Here is an 18,930-nt window from a genome sequence, read left to right on the forward strand (position 1 = left end):
ACTTTTTTCTCGTTATTTAATGAGTTTATTCTCAACATTTTATCTCGACTTTTTTCTCGCAATTTAACAACTTTTTTCTCATAATTTAATGAGTTTATTCTCAACATTTTATTTCAACTTTTTTTCTCGAAACATAACGACTTTATTCTCGAAATTTAACGACTTTAATCTCGAGATGATTTTATTTTTTTATTGTTGCGTGGCCCTAATCCTCTTCCGTAAAGTATAAATAGTCATTTTCTACCCCGATTTTAGCCTCTGATTTGAATGATCCACTAAAGGGGGGCGTGTCTGCTGTGAGACTTAATGAAAATGCCCACTTTTATGATTGGCTAACATCTGTGCATATGAAATGAGCATTACATGTGGAACTCTCTTGAAAACTTTTACTGTATTTTTACTTAAACAGCCTCCAAGCTGAACTAATGGTGAAAAGTATTGATTATATCGTTATATATTTAGAACTGCTTCCATCGCATCAAAGGTTGTAGTCAAACACTGTCATGTTTACTGGGCATGCGATGATCACAGTAGCTATGTTTCCATCTAAAGTAATTTATATGCAAAATTGGAATATAATTTTTGTATATAATAAATTACTTGCTCCTCAGAGCGCGCAGACAGAATGCAATAAACACGGTCATGTTATCTTGCTTTTAGAGGCAGATGACTGCTGTTTGTGAACGCAGTCATGAAAGATAGCTATACCGAACCACTTTGATGACAGACTTTGGCTTCAAAATGACCAAAACAACATTTCCCATCACTCAAAGTCACATGACTTTTTTGATGCGCATCGAGGAATTTATTTCTTATATGTACTTCCATTATATTTTATGCGCATGTTTTCTTAGCGAAAAAATAATTATTCGACTAAAAAAAAAAAATGTATGCGCATTTTACTTTACATTTAAAGTTTTTATGTGATATCCCCAAATGTGCATAAAAATAGGTGGATGGAAACTTAGCTGATGATCTCCTTAATGCAACGCAATCTGACCAGTACATTCATCGTTACTAATACAGATAAAACACAATGTAAATAAGAGACTCGTTGAGCAGCTTACAAATTGTCATTGATTTTATCAGAAGTTTTGGCAAAAATGCAGAAATCAAATCACTGATAGACTCACACTGCTCTTTGATTGCTTTATAGATATATATATAGATTTATAGATATAAAGAAAATATAGATTTTCATGCTACTAACAGGAACAGTGTAAAGTTGACTGTTTAGTCGCTGGCGTGATTCACTTAACAGCAGTAAAACACTTTGCCACAAAGAATGTCTGTACATGTGCTGCTGCTCTTTACAGAAAATATAGCGTTTTCTGGGTTACTTACTGAGTATTTCCTTTAATAACCATCATAAATTATAAAATGGTTATTCAGAATAGAAAGTGCTGTTCATGTGCATGTCTCTTATCTAATAATGAGTAGTTTCACGCTGCTACATAAAAGCCTGTGCTGCACAAGACTGTGTTGATAAATAGGTTTGCAGTGCATTACAGTATTTTCTGCTTCAGTTACATGCAACAAAAATAGACACTAAATTTCTACTCGCACCTGCAAATACGAAGCTTGCGTTCGCAGTCGGTGTGAATAATGTGGCCTGTAAATGTGGGCACTGAAATAAATACACGCTGCTATGAAACAGGTCGTACTGTTCTGAATTTTTCAGTGCACGTCATTCAAAACAAGCTTTTATAAGCCTTTTCATCAAAAGTAAAAGCATTCTCCACCTCTGGAATGACATTTCTTTTCTGCAGAAGAAATTATGGCTGGAGAAAAATATTTTATTTTAATAATTGAAATGTAATATTTCTAATGCAGTTTTGTGTTTGCTATGTACAGTATTTTACATGACATGCAGACAAAAATATATTTATTGTGGCCGTTTTAGCAAATCATGACCATGTTGTACCATTTAATTCCCTCGTTTTGATTTAATACAAATAAAGGAAATTAATAAATACAATGTGGCCACAATTTACTAAAATGAGGGAACAAAATCTTAATTTATGTTGCATGCATAGTTTCATTATTGAACCTCATGACATTGTTCAGGTCACATGTCACATTTTACTATAAAATCAATCAATGTAATTTTAGTAAACTTGAAGTTAAAGTATATTTCCCAAGTATACTAATATGAATTCACCAATAGCATACTTGTAAGTGCACTATTTAAGTACTTACTTTTTAGTCAATAAAAGTATCATTTAAAGTGAAGTGAACCATCACTAGTTGTGAAGTACAGTTTTTATTTTGTATTGCAACAACACTGTGAATTATACATTTACTGTTAGTTTACTAATTATATACTTTCAAACTATTTTTTAGCCCACGAGAGTACATTTTGAATTAAACTACTAGTAGTTTTTACATTGTACTCTGTTATACTTTTATATTATATTATTATAATAGTAATCACAACTATAAGCCAAATATACTTAGAATATTTAATTGTACTTTTCTTCAGTGTATCTCAATCAAAATATATCATGAAAAAGTAAATTTTTTTTTACTTATTTCAAAAAGTTAAACTTTCATATATTCTACATTCATTACATGTAAAGTAAAATATTTTATTTGTTTTAATTTTGATGATTAGAGCTTGCAGCTCATGAAAGTAAAAAATCCAGTATCTCAAAATATTAAAATATTTGTATTTGAGTTTCATTAAATGACCATCCCTACAGTATAAATTCCGGGTATCTCTTGTTCTTTGAAACCACAAAAATGGGGAAGACTGCTGACTTGGCAATGGTCCAGAAGACAATCATTGACACCCTCCACAAAGAGGGTAAGTCACAGAAGTTCATTACTGAAAGAGTGGCTGTTCACAGAGTGCTGTATCAAAGCATATTAAATGTAAAGTTGACTGGAAGGAAGAAATTGGGTAGGAAAAAGTGCACAAGCAACAGGGATGACCACAAGCTTGAGAATACTGTCAAGCAAAGCCGATTCAAACACTTGGGAGAGCTTCAGAAGGAGTGGACTGAAGCTGGAGTCAGTCATCAAGAGTCACCACGCTCAGACATCTTCAGGAATAGGGCTACCAAGCCACTTCTGAAACAGAAACAACGTCAGAAGCATCTTACCTGGGCTAAGGAGAAAAAGAACTGGACTGTTGCTCAGTGGTCCAAAGTCCTCTTTTCAGATAAAAGTAAATGTTGCATTTCATTTGGAAATCAAGGTCTGGAGTCTGGAGGAAGAGTGGAGAGGCACAGAATCCAAGATGCTTGAAGTGCAGTGTGAAGTTTCCGAAGTCAGTGATGATTGGGTTTGATCAAGTCCAAAGTCAAAGCACCCGTCTACCAGGAGATTTTGGAGAACTTTATGCTTCCATCTGCTGACAAGCTTTATGGAGATGCTGATTTCCTTTTCCAGCATGACTTTAGCACCTGCCCACAGTGCCAAAACCACTTCCATGTGGTTTGCTGACCACTTCCATGTGGTGTGCTTGATTGGCCAGCCAACATGCCTGACCTGAAGCCCATATGGAATCTGGGACATTTTCAAGTGAAAGATGAGAAACAGTGGATCCGAGCTGAAGGCTCAATAGTGCCTCAGCAGAGCCACAGGCTGATCGCTCCCATGCCACACCTCACTGATGCTGGAGTTTGTGCTAAATGAGCCCCGGCCAAGTATTGAGTGCATAAATGAACATACTTTAAAGAACTTGAACTTTTCTGTTTTGCAAATCCTTTTTTTTATTGATCTTAGGAAATATTCTAATATTTTGAGATACTGGATTTTTGACTTTCATGAGCTGTAAGCTCTAATCATCAAAATTAAAACAAAAAAAAACTTTTGAAATGTTTTACTTTGCATGTAATTAATCTAGAATATATGAAAGTTTCACTTTTTGAAATAATTTAAAAAAAAAAAAAAACTTTTTCACGATATTCTATAGATGCACCTGTATATATATTTATATATATACAAAACTAGTCATAAGTAGCTCAGGTATATTTGTAGCAATAGTCAACAATACATTGTATGGGTCAAAATTATAGATTTTTCTTTTATGCCAAAAATCATTAGGATATTAAGTAAAGATCATGTTCCATTTTATTTTGTAAATTTCCTGACGTAAATATATCAGCACTTAATTTTCTCAATATTTAGATTTTTTTGCACCCGCAGATTCCAGATTTTCAGCCAAATATTGTCCTATCCTAACAAACCATACATCAATGGAAAGTTTATTTATTCAGCTTCCAGATGATGCATAAATCTCAATTTTGAAAAATTGACCCGTATTACTGGTTTTGTAGTCCAGGGTCACATACATACATATATATAAATAATTAAATAATACATATTTAAAATATGTAAATATATATATTATAAATCTTGATGCAGCTGACCTGGATCTCCTCGATGCTGTGCACGATGAACATGTCCTGCAGATCCTCCATGGCTCCATCCATCCAGTTGTTGAAGGGTGCCGCCCTCTTGGCGAACTCCAGGTACAGCTGATCAATCGTCTCCCAGAGTTTTTCTACACGCTGCAGGATGAAATAAAATAATCAGATTGAGTCATATGCAAGAAACAGCTACAAATAATTTCCTTTTTTTACATATATGACTGGTATTCGAGTTGCATGTTTATTATGGGCAGGTAATATTTGACTTCACACTGTAGCATGAGTTTGTTTGGAGTGTGTAAAGTGTTTGTGCACCTCTAGAGCATCTCTTCTCTTCTGGGTCAGGGTTCCCAGGTTGTCCCACTGGTCACAGATGCCCTGGCAGCGGGTGTTCACTGAAGCAGCATCATGATAGAATAATTAAATAATACATATTTAAAATATGTAAATATATATATTATAAATCTTGATGCAGCTGACCTGGATCTCCTCGATGCTGTGCACGATGAACATGTCCTGCAGATCCTCCATGGCTCCATCCATCCAGTTGTTGAAGGGTGCCGCCCTCTTGGCGAACTCCAGGTACAGCTGATCAATCGTCTCCCAGAGTTTTTCTACACGCTGCAGGATGAAATAAAATAATCAGATTGAGTCATATGCAAGAAACAGCTACAAATAATTTCCTTTTTTTACATATATGACTGGTATTCGAGTTGCATGTTTATTATGGGCAGGTAATATTTGACTTCACACTGTAGCATGAGTTTGTTTGGAGTGTGTAAAGTGTTTGTGCACCTCTAGAGCATCTCTTCTCTTCTGGGTCAGGGTTCCCAGGTTGTCCCACTGGTCACAGATGCCCTGGCAGCGGGTGTTCACTGAAGCAGCATCATGATAGTCTAACTCACTATACAGAGAGACAAACACATCTGAGCACGTCTCAAAGCCGTATGGAGTTCCTGCATAAATCCTGGTGTTTTAAATTTTGAACCTCATGGAAATGTCCAGGTTTACACTCCAAAATCAAAGTAGTATACTATAAACTCTCAGATAAAAAGGAACAAAAGTTGTCACCCTTTCAAAAGGTACTCCTTGTACCTTATTTAACCCTAAATGTTGCATATTAGTATCTAAAGTGTACATATTAGTTCCTACATGTACATATTTGTACCTTTTGAAAAGGCACCAGCTTTTGTACCTTTTTTTCCTAAGAACATATGTAGTAAGTATACTAATATGAACATACTAGTAGCAAACTTATAAGTGCACTATTTCTATACTTCTTCAGACTAAATTGGCCTATTTTTTTCATTTTAAAAATATACTTTTAAGTGTTCCAGTAGTGAACTTTAACATTTAAGTTTTTCTTTAGTGTTGAAACTACTCCGTGAACTACAAGGGAACTTAAAATTTTACTGTTAGTTTACTGGTTATAAACATCTAGCCCTACTAGTTAATAGTTGTTTTATTATACTGGTACGTAAACACAAGCCAAGTATACTTAGAATACTTAATTATATATATATTTTAATTCTTATATATATCTACCATATATAAGCATACATAAACATTGCTACCACAATGCAACATTTTACTTTTGAGTTTCTTTTTTGGGTAATGACAGTTACTCTCAATGCTGATTTCTACTGCTCTATTTCAAATCACACAACATACATTTTGATTTTGCAGAGAAATATTATCCCGGTCATGTTTTTGGTAGGTTTTGTGAGGTGCACCCAGTGAAACTTACTTCAGCTCTTGAGCGATGGCTGCGATCTGCTCCACTCGGTCCTGGTGGGCAGCCAGGTCACTCTCAAACGCCTCGTGCTTCCTCATCAGAGCCCTGATCTCCATCAGAGAGGCCGTCTCATAGTCCTTCTGAGACAGCAGATGCTCCTTTCCTGCAAACAGAGACGTCAAATCAGAAACCCAACAATGGCTGCGCATTTCAAAACATGTGCTTGTGTGCATTCTGCCATAAAGGTGTGGTGTTGTCAGTTGTGTAGCGAATCATAGGAAGCTCAGCTCACACAGAAGTCGATTTCAAACCAAGCAGCTTTCTGTTGATCAACGTGGCAAAATTTTGTACATTTTCAGTAAAACGTACTGTACATCTCATTAGTCCACTTTTTTCAGCCTCATTGTGTTTATGCTCACGCTCTTGCACTCTATTCTGACTCACATTTTCCAAGTTATAGATTTTAAGTAAAGAGCTGATGGATGCTTAGTGTTGATGTTGACAGCCTAATTTTGGATTTCCACAAAAATTTGCAGAACAACAGTAATCGTCACCACATATTAAGGCAGATTAGTGGCCATATGAAAACAACTGTTTTCACAACATATAAATCACACATTATTTTAATGTACAATGGTAGATGTTTCAACAGCAACTGATTATTTTTGTAAAGCTTTTGAATGTGTGAAATGAACATTTATTGTTGGCAATGGGAATCCTAAAAATAGCTTTCTCTAGGTTTTTTTGACATCCTCGGTGTGGGTTATGTTTAAAGCAGCGGGGAAATAGTAATAGTAAAATTAGTCTACTCACTAATCCACTTTTACAGCCTTGTTGTGTTTATACACATGCTATTCTAACTCAAACCTAACTTTTTTAAATTTTAAGTAAAGAGTTGCTGGAAACTTTGTGGTGGTGAGAAAAAGAGTTGTGTGACCTTGGTGTGGTTTGTCACTCTTAAAAGTGTAAAATTATCATGTATTTTTTGGGAATGGGAATGCTAATGCATTATGTTTAAGCTCTTGTGTAAACTAAGTATGGTCACCTGCGGTCCAGGACTCATGCAGGGAGCATTTCTGCTTGAACTTCTCCGCCAGATGATCGAGTCTCTCCAGACGACGGATCTCGGTGAGCAGCCATTCCTCATAACCCTTCTCTACCTGCTCAAGACCTTTCCATGCGTTAGCAATATCCTGCAGACAAACAAACAGACAGTTTCTGTATCAGCTTCAACGCAACCAATTCGCAATCAATTGATCTGATTTCTAAGGAGTGCAGTTGGCTGTTCACCACATCAAGTTACAAGTTGTGCAATTTGAGAACTATGCTTAGGACCAAAGTGCAGAAGATGCTTCAAAAGGGTCAAAAATCAACCGGAGGGGGAAACCCAACATTTCAGATGTTTTGCACGACTTACCGACACCATCTTGCCCTCGGAGGGCATGAAGGCCGGGCGGTTGCTCAGGCGGAGTTTGGTCTGCAGGGTGTTGAAGTTGATCTCCAGCTGGCACTTCTCCTGAACGCGTGGAGGCTTGTGGACGCGCCTGTAGTCGCGGAAATCCTCCAGCTTCTGCTGCATGGCGCGCATGGTCTGCTCTGCCACGCGGTTCTCCAGCCACGGGATGGTGCGACGGATCCACTCCAACAACTACAAAGAGATGGAGGCGTTAGAGACGGATAGATGGACTGATGGGCATGATGTTGGTCTTAGAGGGAACAGAATTAGGGCCTAGTGAGAAGACACCTAGACGGCCCCAATTATGCTGCCTTATACTGTGATTATGCAGTATTGTCTGCATCATTAGCACAAAAACACTGACATTTTCATTCAGGATGAATGACAGGGTAAAGGAGACATATTATGCCCCTTTTTACAATATGTAATCTAAGTCTCAGGTGTCCCCAGCATGTGTCTGTGAGGTTTCAGCTCAAAATACCCCACAGATCATTTATTATATCATTTTGAAAATGCCTATTTTGAGTGGAAGCAGAAACACGCTGTTTTTCGTATCCGTCTCTTTAAATGCAAATGAGCTGCTGCTCCCCGCCCCCTTTTCCAGAATAGAGCTGCGCCATTACAGCTCAAAACATCTGTTTTGGTTCTGATTATCATGTTTATCGCGCTGAAATCATGCGTTTTAAACCATATTAGTTTAAACTTCAGATTTAAGGTTTTCTGAGTGCACACATTTCTGAAGCACAAGCACAGAAAGCGGCTGTCACAGCATGTGAGTACTAAACTAAGTTCTCATTCACACACAAGTTTACCTTAAAAACACACATGAGTTACAAAAGCAGTTGGTTATGTCTGTGAAGGTAAACAGCTGGGAAATAAAAATTAAATAAAATATATATTTTGAAAAATTTTAAATGTTTCGTTTCAAACTTCATATACCAAAAAATACTTTGAAATGTATTTCAGTGGCAAGAAAATACATTTCCAATCTTATAGCCCACACTTAGTCTAAATGCAAATGTGGATGGAACAGCCCACTAGAGATCAAAATGATTAATTAATGTTACATTTTTCAATACATTTTTGTAAATGTGTATGTTCACATGTTATAGGCAACAAATAAAGATTTTCTTCAAATGTGAAATGTGAATGTATTTTCTTGTATTAAAAATATAGGGCAGATTAAATTTTTAATTCCTAAAAAATATTTGTTGTAAATTTAAAATATATTTTTAAAAATGCCAAAAAATATATATTAGTAGAAATTATATTATTTACATGAACATATAGTGGTGAGCTGGTCTCTTAAACATTTTGCTGACTGGTTAGGCTGGTTTAAGTTGTTTCTTATCAGAGTATTGAAAATGATTAATATAAAACAGATACATTTATTAAAACGGACTATTCCAACCAATATTTGTTCTAAAACCCAGAAATGTAACATTGCAGCACTTCCAGTTCCATCGTCCTGAAGTCAATGTGTTTTGGACACATTAAACATTATCAAACTCGTCTACTCACAGTATTCCTTATATTTATGACTGCGCTCTTGCAAATTAATGCAAATTTAGCTTTTTACTTCTGGCTTCTTTACTTCAAGTTGTGTTCATTTGTAAAGATTATCACGATGAACAAAGCATCTAAAACAATCGTAAACTTCTGTTGGTCACAGAGCTTATTTTCAGCAGTAATCCCACTGGCTTTTGCTGTTGATGTCTGAAAAACTCTCACCTCACTGGCCAGTTTCTCATACTCCTCCATCAGCCGTTCGTTCTCCTGGTTCACAGCCAGAACCTTACAGATCCTGTTAGCTGCGGTCTCGGCCTGGAGATACGGAGAAAACAAGCAGCTCATTTAGTGCCATAACAAATTCAGTTTAGAGTTAATGCGCCTGTATCCAAGTCTCCTCACTTCATTTACACGTTCATTTACTCTGCGTTACACTGGAGAGCGTCTGGAAGCTCAGTGCATTACTCAAATCAATTTCCTTCAATCATTTACACAAACTGATCCCAGTTTATACATCTTACGCTGTAATAATGAAAAAAAACATTAGTTTGGGAAATTGAATCCAAATCTGTTTGGATTTGTGGTGACTTTTACCTGCTCGGCACCGGCGAAAGCATGGTAAAAGCAGGACACGTAGGTCATGATGGCTTTCTCATCAGGTTTAGGGGTGTTGACGATGTCTGAGGACAAAAAGAGTTGAGTTCAACCAAAGGCCCTTTCCAGCAGGTCTGCGGTCATCGTGACCAATTGTCTATGAAATTCAACAATCTGATTGTCAAGATGAGACTTCAATAACATATCAAATCAACAACAACATCCCAAAACACTACATCACAAATTGTAATCTTAAGTCATATTTATAATACAGTACAGAATGTGAAAAAGCAGTTTCACACAGTAAGAAACAGGAAAATAACAGTGTTAATGTTGTAAAATAATTTATCATTTATGAAACAAGTTCCGTTTCAGCTCTACAGAAGATAATAGTATCAATATTCAGCTCAATGTAGTTCAATGTTGATTCAGTTAATCAATTATGAAACAAAATGTAATAAATTACTCTTTAAAGCAGCTCTGAAGAAGACAACAGGGTTATTATTCAACTCAGTTTAGTTCAATGTTGATTCAGTTCAGTTCAATAACAGTGTTAATGTCATAGAATTCATCAATTATTAAACAAATGAAATTTCAGCTCTAAAACAGCTTCAAAGAAGCCAAATAGTATTGATATTAAGCACAATATAGTTCAATGTTGATTCGATTCATTAAAATAACAGTGTCAGTGTTGCAAAGTTAATCAATTATGACTCAAATTCAACTGTATAGCAGCTCTACAGAACAATGTTGTCATTATTCAACTCAGTTTAGTTCAATGTTGATTCAATTCAGTTCAATAACAGTGTTAATGTCATAGAATTAATCAATTATTAAACAACTTCAATTTCAGTTCTAAAACAGCTTCACAGAAGCCAATATTATTGATATTAAGCTCAATATAGTTCAATGTTGATTCGATTCATTAAAATAACAGTGTCAGTGTTGCAAAGTTAATCAATTATGACTCAAATTCAACTGTATAGCAGCTCTACAGAACATAATGTTGTCATTGTTCAGCTCTGTATGGTTTAGTGTTGATTCAATTCAGTTCAATTAACAGTGTTAATGTTGTAAAATTCATCACTTGTGAAACGAATTAAATTTCAGCTCCAAAGCAGCTTTACGTAAGACGACAGAATTCAAATTCAGCTCAATACAGTTCAGTGTTGATTCAATTCAGTTCAATAACAATGTTACAAAGTTGATCAATTATCAAACAAATTCAATTTAGACTCTAAAGCAGCTCAGCAGAACACACGCATATTGTTATTCAACTCAATTCGGTTCAGTGTTAATTTAGTTCAGGTGAATAACAGTACTGATGTTTGAAGTTAGTTTCATCATTATCCACCTCAATTCAGTTTATATTTTGCTCTCATCCAATATTATCAGTGCAGTTGAAATGATAATATTACTGAATATTAATTGTAGTGCTGTCAAATGATTAATCGCATCCAAAATAAAAGTTTTTGTTTGCATAATGTGTGTGTGCTGTGTATATTTATTATGTATATATACAGTAAGTACACACACCTGCATGTATATATTTCAGAAAAATATGTTGTTTATATATTAAATATATTTATAATATAAATTATATGAATATAAATAAATACAGACATGTAAATACATGTAAATATTTTCAAAATATAAACTGTATGTATGTGTATTTATATATACATAATAAAAATACACAGAACACACACACACATATATTATGCAAACAAAAACTTTTATTTTGGAGGTATTTATTCGTGATTAATCGTTTGACAGCACTAATTATTTGTCTTTTAAAGCCCAACTAAGCAGGCCAAAGGCAAGCTCAAGTTTTACGTCCAAATGAGATGAAAACTCTGGTCCAGCTATGTGCATTAAACTCAAAAAGATGACTGGCTCTTTTAAATGAAAGGTGATGTTAATCTCCTATATTAGAGATGCACGAAATTATCGGACTGATATTGGAATCGGCCGATAATGGCTTTAAATGTAAATATCGGCATCAGAGTGCTCAGTAAGGAGTTTTAATTCTGTAGGGGGCGCTGTTGGCCTACTTCTAATAAAGTTAAAGCAAAATACACAAATAATATTTAGACTGTGTTTCTGATTAAACAGAGCAGCAATTGATGCCATAAAATCATGAGTATGTTTTGATTTAAAGGTCAGAAGCTATAGCTTACAGGAACAAAAAAAAAAAAAAAAATCACAAACATGACACTTAATTTTATATATACTGATTTGTTCATTCATGTGTAATATGTTATATTTTTAAACAAATTATGAGCTCTAAAAGATTTTCAGAATTTTTACAACTCTTTTGCTTTAGACCATTTACAAATGTTAAACCTTAAAATAAAATGTTAAGGTTACTACTGCATCTTTCTGGGGAAAAAAATGCAGTGATTAATATACAGGTGCATCTCAAATTAGAATGTCATGAAATTAGAAAAGTTCATTTATTTCAGTAATTCAACTCAAATTGTGAAACTCGTGTATTAAATAAATTCAATGCACAAAGACTGAAGTAGTTTAAGTCTTTGGTTCTTTTAATTGTGATGATTTTGGCTCACATTTATTATTTTCAAATCTTCAATGTACTGTTTTTATAAAATAACTGTATTATTGTTTATTTAATTCTAACAAATAGTTCTTGTTAAAAACTAAAAATTAAAAATAATTATATATCGATATCGGCCAAAATGAGTTGAAAATTATCGGCATATCGGATATCGGCAAAAGTCCAATATCTTGCATCCCTATCCTATATTGTGTGTTACAGGATCTCCTCCTGATGAACTGGATTGATTTGACTCACCTTCAGCGTCCAGCATCTTCGGGATGTCCAGGTACTTCTCTGCCACCTCAAATGCAGTGTTCAGGTTTCCAATAGGGTCGTCCTTCAGAGGACCGACAATAAAAAATCTTTTTAAAAAAGGTATTACAGACACATACTGTCATTTTTAAGAGATTCAGGTCTTATATTGTGCTCTGTTTGTGCACAGTGTCTGATATTTAGCTTGTAATAATTTTCTTAATGTTCTAAATAACATTACATGACTGTAGAACAATCATAGATGTTTAGAAACAGATTCCAACCAGATTTTACTGTCAGAACTTTCAGTTTTATACTAATTTGATTTGATTTCTGAATCAATCGTTTGAGCCTGCAAATCATAACCTGATTGGATAAAACAAGAGCTTTGGACTCTTGAGTTTAGAGGATTCAAATAAAAAGCATTGTGTGTTGAATTGGCATAAAACTCTACACAGGGAATAAATGTAAAATATCTGAAGAGAAACTGGTGGATAAAGAGTGAGCGATTGGTAGGAAAGACAGAAGCAGCACCTTTCTGAGTTTAGAGTAGTCGATGAGGTCTGGTCTGTGTCTGTGGATGAGGGCGCACAGAGCGAGGCCGTCCTTCCAGCTGACAACAACACAGACAACGTATTAGCTAACCTGACCATGCTGATGTATAAAAAATTTAAATAAATAAATAAATCATAAAAATGAGAACACTTTACAATAAGGTTCCATTTGTTAGCATTAGTTAAAAATAACTCACAATGGGAAATATGTCAAAAAGCAATTAATAATAATGGTTAATGCTGCTTTCAACATTTACTAATGCATTACTAAAATGAAAAGTTGTATCTGTTAATATTACTTAATACACCTGAGATGACAGTTGAAGAGTTGTAATTGTATTAACCATGTTCATTTTAGATAATGCATTAACTAATGGGACCTTATTGTAAAAGTGTTACTATTGCACAAATCAACCAAATTAATCATAATTAAATTAATTAATTATTAATTAATCAGTGTTTAGTAAGTATTTTTTTGCATGTAAACTAATGATTACAAGCTTTGAATTAATATCTTGAATTTAAATTATTTTTGTACAATGTTATTAATTTAAATTAAACAAATGAAATATGGTTAAAAAATTAATTGTTGTTAGTAAATTAATTGGGATCATTTCCAGTTTAGGTCTATTAATTGTTGTAAGTGATGACTTTCAAACATTTTTTTTCTTTTCAAAATGTAACAAAAATGTCCAAAAATATATATTAGTTCTTGTATAAATATTGACTGTTGATAGTTTTTGGTATCACAACTGAATATGTTAAAAGTACAATAAAGAATGCTTTTCAAACAAATGTGAGATTAATTGAATTGTAGACGTTTCTGACATGGCAAAGATAGCATAAATTAGAGAGATCTGACTGAGAACTTATGTATGTTATATTTGGTTAAAAAAAAAAGTTACATGTAATTAGGATGTCAGTTTTAAATATTTACATTTAATCTAATTAAGGGTGCATTCACTTCTCCAAAAGTGAAAGCAAATACATTTATAATGTTACAAAAGATTCTATTTCAAATGAATGCTGTCCTGAATGTTCTATTTGAACTTTGTGTTCCGGATTGACTGTCAGTCGTCCTGTCATGACTCTCACCTGATGTGGAAGTTCTGTACGTTGACGTTCCTGTAGGGGGCCGTCTTCCTCTGACACCACAGCAGCAGACCCTCTTTAGCAGACGTCTCTGTGGAGTCACACAACAGAAAACCATTCACATGAAGCGATAATGAGTGTCTAATTAGTTACATGACCAGTCACGTCGTGTCGTCAATGTCTCTGACACAACACAGATGTGTGTTTGTACCCTCCACAGAAATGTCCTGGATAGCGAAACGGAGAATGATGGTCCAGATCATTCCCAGAGTCATTTTCAAATTGCCATCAACAATCTCTGCAGAGCAAGAGAGAGAATTTTGGACGAAGTTGGTTAATATTGTTACGGTTTACACATTTAGTTTATATTAGGCTGTTGATTTTAAACATTGAAATTTATTTGAATTAATTAAATGGTATAAAATAAAACCACCAAGATTAATCACATATACACTACTGTTTAAAAGTTTAAGGTCAGTAAGACTCTTTTCAATTATGTTTTTCTTTTGAACTTTCTATTCACCAAAGAATCCTGCTTTGATCACAGGAATAAACAATTTAAAATGTATTCAAATATATTTAAAATATATTCACATATAAAATATGTATTTTAAATTGTAATAATATCTCACAATATTACAGTTTTTACGGCATTGTTCATCAAATAAAAGCAGTCTTGGAAGATTTCTTTGAAAAACGTTTAAAAATCTTACCAACCCCAAGCTTTGAAACGATAATGTATTTGCTGAGAAACTAAAATTATTTAAAGGGGTCATGTGATGCGATTTCAAGTTTTCCTTCTATTTGGAGTGTTACAAGCTGTTCGTGAATAGATAAGATCCCTAAAGTTGCAAAGACTAAAGTCTCAAACCCAAAGAGATATTCTTTATAAAAGTTAAGACTCGTCCATGCCTACCTAAAACGCCTCGTTCGAACACGCCCCCACATACCTACCTCACTATGTGGGAAGATTTGCATAACGCCGCCCAAATGTTCACGCAAAGAAAGGTGGCATAACTTGTTGGCGCAATATGCAACGCAACACGTAAAAAGACAGTATAAGTCATTATAATCTGTAATTATGTCCCCACTGGATGCAACAAATGCCTCGTTTATAATGGGTTTTAATATTTTTGTCTCGTCGCTCCGGCCAGACACGGCATATCACAGTATGGGGCGTAACATTTCCGTCTCACGCTTGAGGTATTCGGCCAAGAACTGTGAAATAAAAAGTAGCAATTACTAAAATTATGTAAAAAAGTCAGAATTGCAAGATATAAACTCAATGTAAACTTGAAATTGCAAGAAAAAAAGTCAGAATTCTGAGTATCTCTCTCACAAATCTGACTTTTTTTCTCTTTTTTCTCAGAATTGAGAGATTTAAACTTGCAATTGCAAGAAAAACAAAAGTGCAATTCTGAGAAGAAAATTCCAAATTGTGAGATAAAAACTGGCAACTGCAAGAAAAAAATGCTTTTTTATTCCGTGTCTGTTCTTTTTAGCAGCATCATATGACCCCTTTAAGAGATTACGTTATTAATATACCATTTGCTTTATTTCTCTTTCACTGAACATAATTGATTGCACTAAATTAACTACAAAACTGACAGACCTAGTTAGTATATAAAAGTCTCAATAGTGTACTAATAGTGTAAGTTTCTCACCTTCAGCACCGATGGACACCAGCTTGACTCCTTTGCTAGAGATATAATCCAGAGCCTTGTTAACGTTGGCGATCTTGTGGAAACGCATCTTTCCTTTGTCAGGCTTGGGCAGTCTCTCACCTGCCGATCAGTCAGACCAAACTGATGTCAGTTATTGAGGTAAACTGATCATTATTTTGACGGTGAAGTGTGCAACTCTAGTGGAATTGCACACATAATGACTGTTTCCAAACAGGTTTCCCAAACACCCCTATCGCACAACCTTTGGTGTAAATTTGACGTCAAAACAAACAGCTTAATATTTTTAAAAATGGATTCACAGGTTAGAAGACAGCATTTTAAGTTTTTCAAACATTACACGCCTTATCTTTAAATTCATCTTAAGTCAAATGATGCAACCCATTTTGATTGCAGTCGAAAGTCACTTCTAGTTATGAACATATTTTGTTTGCTTTGGAATAAGATGCACTGATGAATCACTCATAATAAGACCAAAAATGTGCATTAAGAAAGTAAAAAGAGTGCATTCTGATTTTACGTTCAGACAGCAGGTGATTTTAACTGTGGTGAAAGAATACTTGTTCTGATTCTGACTAATGTACTGAAAACGAACCACAAATGTAGTACATGACTCGTCATCTGTCCTCTGAGGATAAAATAAGCTTTACATGAGTCATGAGCTCTATTCACTGCTTAAGTCTCTAGTCACAAACTCCTTTTAAATATGACTGTACAAGACGACAGCTGAATTTGTGGCAGCATACAACTTCATACTTGTGGCATAAAATAACAGCAATTACTATGTTAAAATATCAGTCTCTGCATGTCCTTACATTAGCTCAGTGTATCCTAACATATGAGTATAATAGAGTTGTGTCCTTCCCGTTGTTACCTGAGATGACCTCGAGCAGCAGCATGAGTTTGAGGCCATTCCTGAAATCCTCTTCAATGTTCTCGATCTGAGTTCCTGCTTTACGCAGATGAGAGTTGCACCACGCCGTGAATGTCTGAGAGACAAAAACAGATTATTAAATGAATGCTTATCCTCAACAAAAAAACAACAACTGTCATTTTCAATGAATACAATATATATTTCAAATGCATGAACCAGTTCTGTGGTGAGAACTATATTAGGTACAGTATATTAATAAAGTATTATTTAACATGAGTCATGGAAACTGACATTTTCTCAGAATTGTGAGATATAAATTGTGAGTAAAAAAAAAGAACTGTGAAATAAAAAGTAGCAATTACTAAAATTATGTAAAAAAGATAAATCTTCAACTCACATTGAGAATTAATGTGAACACACATTATAACAGGAACTTTGTAATTTGTTGTGTCCTATTGCATCTCTGCTTATTTGAGGTGTAGAAGTATAATATATATATTGTCACATTGCATCACGGCTTGTTTATGTACATATATATGTATGCGTGTATGTATGTATATATATATATATATATATATATATTCCAAAAATTATGCAAATAGCTTTTTTTGCTTTGTCTGGTTTTTAAAATTATGAAAATTAGTTGATTTGATACTTGTCAGCATTTTGTTGTGCATGTAAATGCATTCAGTATGTATAATCATATTGCATGATCAGATGCCAACCGCATAATGTTAAGCCTGATTAGCATAAAATAAACCAACAATTTAGATGGCTACTAACCAAATACATGGACATGTTTTACATGTATTATGTGTGTAAAAATAAATAAATGCTGACTTTATAGATGTTTGAATATTTGAATCTGACTGACCAATCAGAATCAAGTACGCCAGTGAGCTGATTGGTAACGCATTAAAAAGCAATAAAATAAATGCAAGAGCGATCTGAAGGGCACTTGTTTATAGAGCTCAGCTGTGAGGTTATGAATGAGGTTCACCTGTTCATTTGATCAAACTGTTCTTTTAAATATCCTTATAATGCACTCATGTGCCACACTGTGCTCAGTGTAAATACAGAACAACACATTCATAAAGTCTGTATGAATGTAGTGGACAGGTCAGGCCAAACACACACACACACACACACACACACACACACACACTCACTCACTCACTCACTCACTCACAGGCAAGTATGCTCGTCTAATGCCTCTAGTGGGGAGGAATTATCACCTTACCAAATCATGATCACCGAGCTGGAAAAAAAAACTCCCAGTAATTGTGAGTAAATAAAGCAGCTAGGACTGTATTAATAGCTTGTCATTTGTCTGGACGGCTGCCATTCATTATCCAGCTCATTCTTTCGCTCGTTCACTCTCTGGATGTGAGTTCGGAGGTATTTGTCAGAGGAGGGAAAACAATGACGAGATGGTAATGACGAGGCCACAAGAGACAATGCAGAAGTTCCCTCGGCCTGACCACTGCTGCTAACCTTTCACATACACAACCCCTGATTTCTGACATTTTATTTCAGCCATTGCATCAGAAACACACTAAACTGATTCTCTGAGAGGAACAAAGTTTAACAAATAAAAAAACAAAGGTAATCCAAGTTCTTCAAGGACTAGAAGTTCTCACAAATGCTAATGACAAAACTGCTCTTCAGACATAGTGCATCATAATCCATTTAAATCCAACTCAGCAAAATTCAGCTGACTTTCCTCTACATTTCACACAGATTTTAAACCAATTTCAAATGAATTTGCCATTAGCCTGTTGCTAAGACAACAGTGCATGTGTATATATTAAATAAGTACACTAAGCTGTTATTACAGTCATTTATTTTCATTGACACTTTGGGACAGAATGAATTATAGGTTTCAGCTGCCCTTTTTGATATTTTCCCACCATTTTGTCATAAGCAGTTTATGCAGCGTAGGCTAATGCACAAACACGTCGTGTGTGAACGACTACTTAGGAGGCATCATAATTAAGGTGTTTTTTTGTATTCTACTGCACTACTTTTCCATTGTTTTATGTAAATAAAAGGCAGCAGGGTTGCCAGGTCTACATAATAAACCCACCCAATTGCATTCTGGGGTAAATTACTATCAAAATTGCTCCAAATTAACGGGAGGCTTCGCTTCAACACACAGCTAAACAAATTCATAAATAAATATAAAAACGTGTGGCCGCAGCATAAAAACAGCCCAATTACGCAGGAAAATTTGGAAACACCGCTAG

At 34.7% G+C, this 18,930-nt stretch overlaps 1 pseudogene; it reads right to left on the reverse strand.

The window, feature by feature from the left end:
• Positions 1–18,930, reverse strand: part of LOC107567598 (alpha-actinin-3-like) — a 35,568-nt pseudogene that overhangs the window by 11,535 nt on the left and 5,103 nt on the right.

This window comes from Sinocyclocheilus grahami, unplaced genomic scaffold, assembly GCF_001515645.1.
Source record: "Sinocyclocheilus grahami isolate Dianchi unplaced genomic scaffold, SAMN03320097.WGS_v1.1 scaffold1172.1, whole genome shotgun sequence".
NCBI lineage: Eukaryota > Metazoa > Chordata > Actinopteri > Cypriniformes > Cyprinidae > Sinocyclocheilus > Sinocyclocheilus grahami.